Here is a 7,970-nt window from a genome sequence, read left to right as displayed (position 1 = left end):
CTTTACCTACATGTCCCCAAACACTGTATACCGCCACGGAATACCCGTACCTTCATTCACCAATCTATTCGTAACGTTTGATAGATATCTAATATGTTTGATAATGTAGATAAATTTAAATTGATAAATCTTGGAAATTTAATTGCATAAACTATAACACAGTTTTGGTTTTAAAAGATACTTACCTGATGTACGAAAATCTGCGCAGTAGACGGGAAGAAAGAAGGCTATGTTTCTGGTTCGTTGCACACGAAGAAGTGATGTGTTTTACAATGTTAAACATCTCTCTGTCTGTTCTTCCCGTCAAGGTTTGATAAAGCTCATAGCTTAACATCTAATATCTAATATAATTGACAAACACAGTTGCAGCTATGACGCAATTTCCTACAAGGTGAATCTTTAGTCACCGTTGCACATACATAGGCGGAAGGATATCTATATTGATGGGTGTGATGAAAAAAATACAATTTATTCATTTATTTCTTTGTATACTGTTTATTTCGTTACCACTTTCAAAATTTTCTTGGTCTCTTGAAGTCTTTTTCTCAGTTCCGAAGTAGCGCTCTTCCGCTGTTAAATAATTAAGTAGAAATGAAATCTCATTGTCTCCGACTCCCAAAAGAAATGAAATCTCATTCTCTCTTGACTCCCACAAAAAATGAAATTTTTTTTGTCTTTGACTCCCAGAAGAAATGAAAGTTGATTGCGTATGACTTCAAGGAGAAATGGAATCGGAATCTGATAGTCTCTTACTCCCAGAAAATATAATAATAATAATAATAATAATAATAATAATAATAATAATAATACATTTTTGGTTGGCACTCCCGATGAAGCAAAAACGTGTGGCTGGGAGTGTGGAGTTTACATTAAATAATGAAAAAGTAATTTTACACACTTAAACACACACTAAAATAATTATTTTATTTAATTAATCAAGTATAAGTAAGCAAATGTAAAATGAAGTATACTAAAATAGTAATGCAAGAAATACAATGAAATTATATCAGGTAATACACACAAGAGTAGGTTAACTAGAAAGCCCAAGGGGCGATGGCCCCTTTAAACAATAATAAAGTAAAATAAAAAAGTATGAAGTAGTACAATTGTAAAATAAATACAAAATATTATGTAATAATATAATGAAGTAATATAATGTATATTAATTAGGATTTAAAATCAGTTGAAGTGCTTGCTTTTTAAATAATTTATTATTGGAATATGCTAATTTTGAATGTTTTCAATGATGTTATTATACAATCTTGGACCGAAATATGAGCCATGCCTTAGTCCTGCTTCAGAATTGCATTTGGATTGAAACAAAGGGCATGATATAATGTGTCTTCTTGTACTGTAACCATGGTCATAATAGTTATTATTTTTATAGTAATATTTTAATAGTGCGTATTTGTTTAATATTCAGTACATTAAATTCCTTTGTTTGTATGTATGTATGTATGTATGTATGTATGTCTGTATGAGGCGTGTATGATAATCCATTTTTACCTTAATATATATTTTTTATTATTCTCCTCTGTAATAATATTAATGGCATGAGTGAAAACTTCATTGCCCCTCCCATTCTATAATACCATAGTGTGGGATGGTATGTACTAAACCCAAGTATATTTGTCTTAGTGTTATGTTTTCCATAAAATGTCTTAGTAAAACAAATTTATGAATTGTTTTACGTAATTTAAGACAAAGATGGTTTATATGATAATCCCATCGTAAATGTTGATCTATAATAACTAGGTATTTTACTTGGTTTGATTTTTTTATTTTTGAGCATGTACAAATTGCTAACTGAGAGCAATTACAGTCATGGATAACAGGTATGAAATCCCATTGTCTCTTTACTTCCAAAATAAATAAAATCTGATTGTGTTTGACTCCCAGAAGAAATTAAATTTGATTTTCTATGACTCCAAGAAGACGTGAAAATATGATTGTCTTTTTCATACTCAGTATCAATAAGATTACAAAATGGTTTAAATTCTTGCACCACTTATTAATGGGAAAAATACATGAAGGCCCCTTGTAAGTGAATTCGTTTGCCTTGGGTTGGCTTTTCGTGTGCCAGACACTTGACTGATCCGTGTACTTACATATGCTTACGTTGGCCCATCAGTGCCCTAAATATGTTATGATATGCTCAAGTTCGTCAGATAGCTCGATGATATTAGTGAATACGATGGTATCAATTTGGCCATCTTCCCTCAGTCCTGATAGAACTAGGTCCCATATTCAGACGAGTACCTAATAGTCCCAGGGACTGTAGCTCCAAATACTTACTTAAGTTATGTGAGCATCGGAAACCCGTTAACCAAAGATTTCAACCATGCCTAATTTTAACCATTGCAGATGAGAGATGAAGTGAGGAAGAGGTGGAGCATGTTGATAGAATGGAGGAGGAAAAGGGAGTATCCCGAGAAAATGTTGTAGGCAACGTCTATATCTACCATAAATTCCTTCACTGCCTGACCGCTGATCGAACCCAGGCCGCATTAATGTAAGGTCTACGTACTAATAATAATTGAGTCACAAACGGAGTCAGTGCCTTCGTTTATAACTAGGGGCCGTATTCGTAGACATTTTTAGCGCGGGCTTTGTTTACTCATTTTCAATCATTTTTTAATTTTCGATATAAATCAGAAGAACAGATTTGTTTTATTCATATCTTAAGAGTTAAATACTAAGGGCCATATTCATAGACATTCTTAGCGCGGACTTCCAGTGGATGGTCAGGGAACTAAGGTTTTTTGTATTTATAAAGCAGTATTAGCGATATGATATGATATGAATCCTGTACAAGTAATCAGTCGATAGCTGGGGCTAGTTTAGCACGCTCTAGCGAAATGTCTATGCATAGCACCCTACGTATTTTTAATAATGCAGCACTAATCTAAAAATATCAAGTTTCTTCTTTTCTCCTGAATGAAAATGTGAGCTTTATAATACTGTAACTATTATATCTCACTGAATCTAAATCTGGAAATCAACTAAGGTTTTCCAAGGACTTAATTATATAGTTTTTGTTTTAAAGTTTTAATTTATTTTGCGATATTACACAGGAATCTTGATTTTAAAGTTTTAATCTATTTAGTGATGTTAGATAGAATCTTAAATTATGAATGTTACGTTGTTTTTAAAAAGGTTTAAATGGTTCTTTAATAATTAACTATGCAGTATAGCTACACACAAATTAATCATATAATGTAATAATTGCTAACTTCTGATTAATATTCATTGTTTCTTATGTTAACTTTAACACTTTATTAAAACTTTGAAATTTTCTGGAGTTAAAATTTATGTTTATGTGTATATATTGAAGTATTGCGTCTTATTTGAGCATTATTGATTCAATTTTATATTCTGAACAGTCTTGATCACTTTCACTCGCGTAGTCCGGTCATTGGTGAACTAAGTGACTTATATCGTCGTGATTCATTGTTTCTTATGTTCATTTTAACACTTGATTAAAACATTCCACCCCCACCACTGACGACAGCAAACGCCGGAAATCAAATCCAACTGGAGCAGCAGTAGTTCGAAGGACACTGAAGAAAACACCACACCGGTGTTGAAACGGGTCCAGTCTGTCATAAAGGCACATTACCATTTTTGAAATTTGTAACACTTTTAACGTTTTAACTCTAGAATGTTTTGAAGTTCTGATTAGTATTTGTATTGAAAGTCCATTGTTTTGTCTGGTGAATTATGTTTACACTCTGTTTTGGTTAAATTGAATTAATTTTTTACATATCTCGCTGTAGATTAACTTAAGTATACTAAATTGTTTATTATTTGGAAACAATAAGAACTGATAATAATTTCTCTTGTATATTGACCGTCCTATATCACAAGAAAATTCCTGTCTATTTTTATTTCGGAAGGATGAATGGATTAGAATTGGGGGATGAAACAAACCCACGTGCACACAAGTCACTGTTATGAGCCCTTTGTGCTGCCTTCGAATTTCGACTTCAGCGAAAAATAGCCAACAACGTTTGCTTGGTGGCCGTATTGGGGTTAGAGTACTTCTACATTAATTAAATTTAAGATACGGGCCCCTCAGCTTCATTTCCTTCGCGTGGGAAGTTACGGTAAGGATTTTCTCTTCCTTTAAAGTCCATCACCTTCATAGGAATATTCTAAATTTGATCAAAGATGAGTGAATAGTTCTTTCAACGAATTTCAGACGTAGACAATAAATCAAAGTTTTTAATAATAATAATAATAATAATAATAATAATAATAATAATAATAATGATTATTATTTATTTTAGCTTGCAGAGTTAAGACCGTAATATCTTCTCTTCTATTCCACTAAACCAGCAAACATTATAGCCTACACGCATATGAATAAAGTTAACAACTTACAAGTCAGACCCATAAAAATTACATATAGTTACACGAATTATGAATTAAACAGTAAACTTCCATGATTATGAATTAAACAGTCGAATACAAACTGAATAGCAATTTAAACTAATATAATAAACAATTAATATACTGCATTTAAAAATAAAGCTAGATATTATAAATTAATTAAAATGAGAACGATGGACATTTAGGCTTATACAGAGGAAAATCTAAGAAAAGAAATTACCGTTATCAATGACCACTAAAGAAAAGATTTTTAGATAAGATTATCCTCTAACCTATTCTTAAAAGTGTTTATTTTCTTGCAGCTCCTAATACAGTGCATACATTTTATCTTTCTACACTAGTGGAAGTATAGTGGAAGCGGCAGTGTACAGCGCAGTTACACACACGCGGCCCGCTAAGCGCTCGGTTACAAGTCTAGAACATGCGAAATAAACCGTAGAACGAAACATTTCCTTTACAATTTGAAATTTTGAAAGTGATAAAAGAATGCTTATCTCTTCAAATACGTTGCCGGAAGTGACCTCCATTTGTTGCAAGGCAGGTGTTGTAAATTTAGATTTACACGTTGATGCTTTACTTCCGAAATTTTGGCAATTCATTGTGGCTTTTAATAATTTTGCAGCATCATGTGTTGATCTACGGCTGATCGCCGCTTGTTAACTCTAACTTCGTGAAGGATTTCGATGCGAATGTTCTAATCGAACACCGATATCATCCACAACATGACGCCTTTATCATTGTATACGTTCACTCTTTATCTCCAGACATGATTAAGCCCATGCTAATTGAAAATTGGACGGAAGGGTGGGCTTAATTTGGGAGAGACGAGTCATGTGAATATATGACTCTAATTCCAATTTTGAATATAATCGTATTGCATGTCGAAAGTCGTCCTCGGTGGTATTGGGTCCGAGGTTAGGTGTTTTAATTCCATCTAAGAGTGTTACGATCCTTAACATGGTGTCCGCCAGAACAAAAGTAAAACTTGGGTCCTTGTCATGGACTTTCAGTACTATGCAGAACTCTGTCCCTGATGAAAGACCCTAGGCAAATTTTGTCAGTCTTTCCCCTACATAGTTTCTACGCTGAGTAATCTTTGCAATAGGAAACGTCAACTACCACAATAACTATTATTACTATTGCTAGTATTAATACTAATACACGGTATTCAATATATAATTATAGCATATGGCTACCTTAGCGAGGTATCTGGCTCCCGGACGACAGGTCGGGCATCAGTCGGTAAAATGCTGCCTATCATGGCGGAAACAGAAATGGGTTATGAGACTCTCCTTACAGCAGATGTTGAAAGTGTCGCCCTTCTTGTCGGTCTGGTTGGCTCAGTTGGTATACCGCTGGCCTTCTATGCCCGAGGTTGCGAATTCGATCCCGAACCAGGTCGAGCATTTAAGTGTGCTTAAATGCGACAGGCTTATGTCAGTAGATTTATTGGCATGTAAAAGAACTCCTGTGGGACAAAATTACGGAACACCGGCGACGCTGATATAACCTCGGCAGTTGCGAGAGTCGTTAAATAAAACATAACATTGACATTATCGCCCTTCTGCTAATACTGCTGCTGCTGCTACTACTGCTGCTGCGTTTCAGAATTATCGCTCCTCATTCCATCAGTCATGGGGAAGACAATCGTTCTGATACTTTCTGTTAAATAGTCTCAGAATTTATTTAAAAAATAAAAGTATCAGAAACATTGCACACTTTCTATTACCATAAATTACCTGATCTATATTCTCTATGCATTCTCATTGTGTTGGAACATTTCACAATCCGTGGGACGACGAGTGGTATTATCACTCTGTTGCTTTCTGTTCCAACTGATTATCAGAACTATTCTCTACCGTCTTTTCGGACGAGATTTGTTCTTCGCAATTCTGTGTTTCTTGCGGGGTGTGAGAGGAACTTTCACTCGCGTTTCCTTCTGTCCATTCGATAGATTCAGTTCTCTCCATAATGATCACTACTTCAGGTTCAGTTTCTTCCATACAGAGGGCTCGTAATGGATGTGTACCAGGTTCGCTTCCTTCAGGTACATCCGGTAATCTGAAATATTAAAACCGTGATAATAAAATGATTCCAAGACTATTTTATAATTTCAATGTGAAACTTTAATGCTCAAGATATTTTAGAAATCTGGTGGATTTTATATTAATACAGCAGGCCTTGGATGACAGAATTTATTATGTGTATAAAACAAAACAGTTTCGAATCCAACTATCTGTGATAAAGCATAAAGACTAATTCACAATAAACCGGGAACGGAAACGACAAAGAGAACAAAAACGGAACTACTGTTAAAATAAATGTATTTAAATGTGAGTATTGACAATTAAAGGCTGGTTCACAATAAACTGGAAAAAAGAATCGGAACAAAAACGAAAACGGTAAAATTGTTAAAATGTGTACATTTAAATGTTAGCATTTAGAATTGACGAAACGCTTGCCGGATCCCGGGATCGGGAACGGAGAGTTGGCCAAGTTTCAACTTTGGCGTTCACGTTTCCGATCACAGCCCATTAGATTCATTCTATTGTCATCTAAAAGCTATTTTGTCGTCGTATATTTTGTAGCAAGAAGACCTTGACATAACCTATGCATTATTTTGTTCTGTGCTGTGCAGCATGGAGCAAGTTTTATTTGATGAGATTGTAATATTATAATAATAATAATAATAATAATAATAATAATAATAATAATAATAATGATTTATTTTAGCTGGCAGAGTTAAGGCCGTAAGGCCTTCTCTTCCACTCAACCAGCAAAAAGTGTATATACATATGCATGAACTTACAAAGAATCCAACAATTTGATTTAGATGAGAGTTACATGTATACAAAAGTTATTTACAAATTAAACAATAAAATACTATGAACTATTAATTAAACACTGAAATAAACTGTGTAGCAGAATTAAACTAAAATACATAGAATGTTAATATATTTCAAATAATATTAGATAATAGAAAGAGATTATTACGAGACAATTAAAATACAGCACAATCAGGATGATGTCTAAAGAAAAAAGTAACAATGTAGTCAGTGATAGTTTAAATCAGTATGATTGGAGTGAAATGCTAATAAGGTTATCTTTTAAGCTGTTCTTAAAGGTGTTTATTGTCTTGCAGCCCCTAATACTTTGTGACAAGGAATTCCATTTGACGCGAGGTGGATATTGTAAAAGATGATGAATAACAAGATGTTCTATGAAGAGGTATACTTAGCGTGCCACAGATAAGTGATCTGGTATTTACGTCGTGGTTAGAGTATAGATAAGAGAAACGAGACGAAAGGTAATTTGGTGTTGAAGTGTGCAGAATTCGAAAGAGTAAAGACAAAGAGTGTAAAGTTCTACGTTCTTTAAGTCGGAGCCACGAGAGACTTGCGAAGGACGGTGATATGTGATCATACCGTCGGATGTTGCACACGTATCTGACGCACATATTCTGAGCTCGCTGTAACTTGACTGACAATTCAGAACTTAGGTCACTTAACAAAACGTCACAATAATCGAAGTGCGGCGTTACTAGGGTTTGCACTAGGGTAAGTTTTAGTTGCTGGGGC

At 34.1% G+C, this 7,970-nt stretch overlaps 1 protein-coding gene across 3 annotated transcripts in view; it reads right to left on the bottom strand.

Moving 5' to 3' along the window:
- LOC138706464 (uncharacterized) overlaps positions 1 to 7,970 on the bottom strand; it is a 61,625-nt gene that overhangs the window by 21,110 nt on the left and 32,545 nt on the right. For all 3 annotated transcript variants that reach the window (XR_011334001.1, XM_069835793.1, XM_069835794.1), the window contains exon 9: positions 186 to 6,453. The gene's annotated coding sequence lies outside the window, so the exon portion shown is untranslated. The remainder of the gene's footprint in view (positions 1 to 185; positions 6,454 to 7,970) is intronic.

This window comes from Periplaneta americana, chromosome 9, assembly GCF_040183065.1.
Source record: "Periplaneta americana isolate PAMFEO1 chromosome 9, P.americana_PAMFEO1_priV1, whole genome shotgun sequence".
In the NCBI taxonomy this organism is placed as follows: domain Eukaryota; kingdom Metazoa; phylum Arthropoda; class Insecta; order Blattodea; family Blattidae; genus Periplaneta; species Periplaneta americana.
Note: the sequence above shows the minus strand (reverse complement) of the source record. Positions and strands in the feature narration are given on the sequence as shown.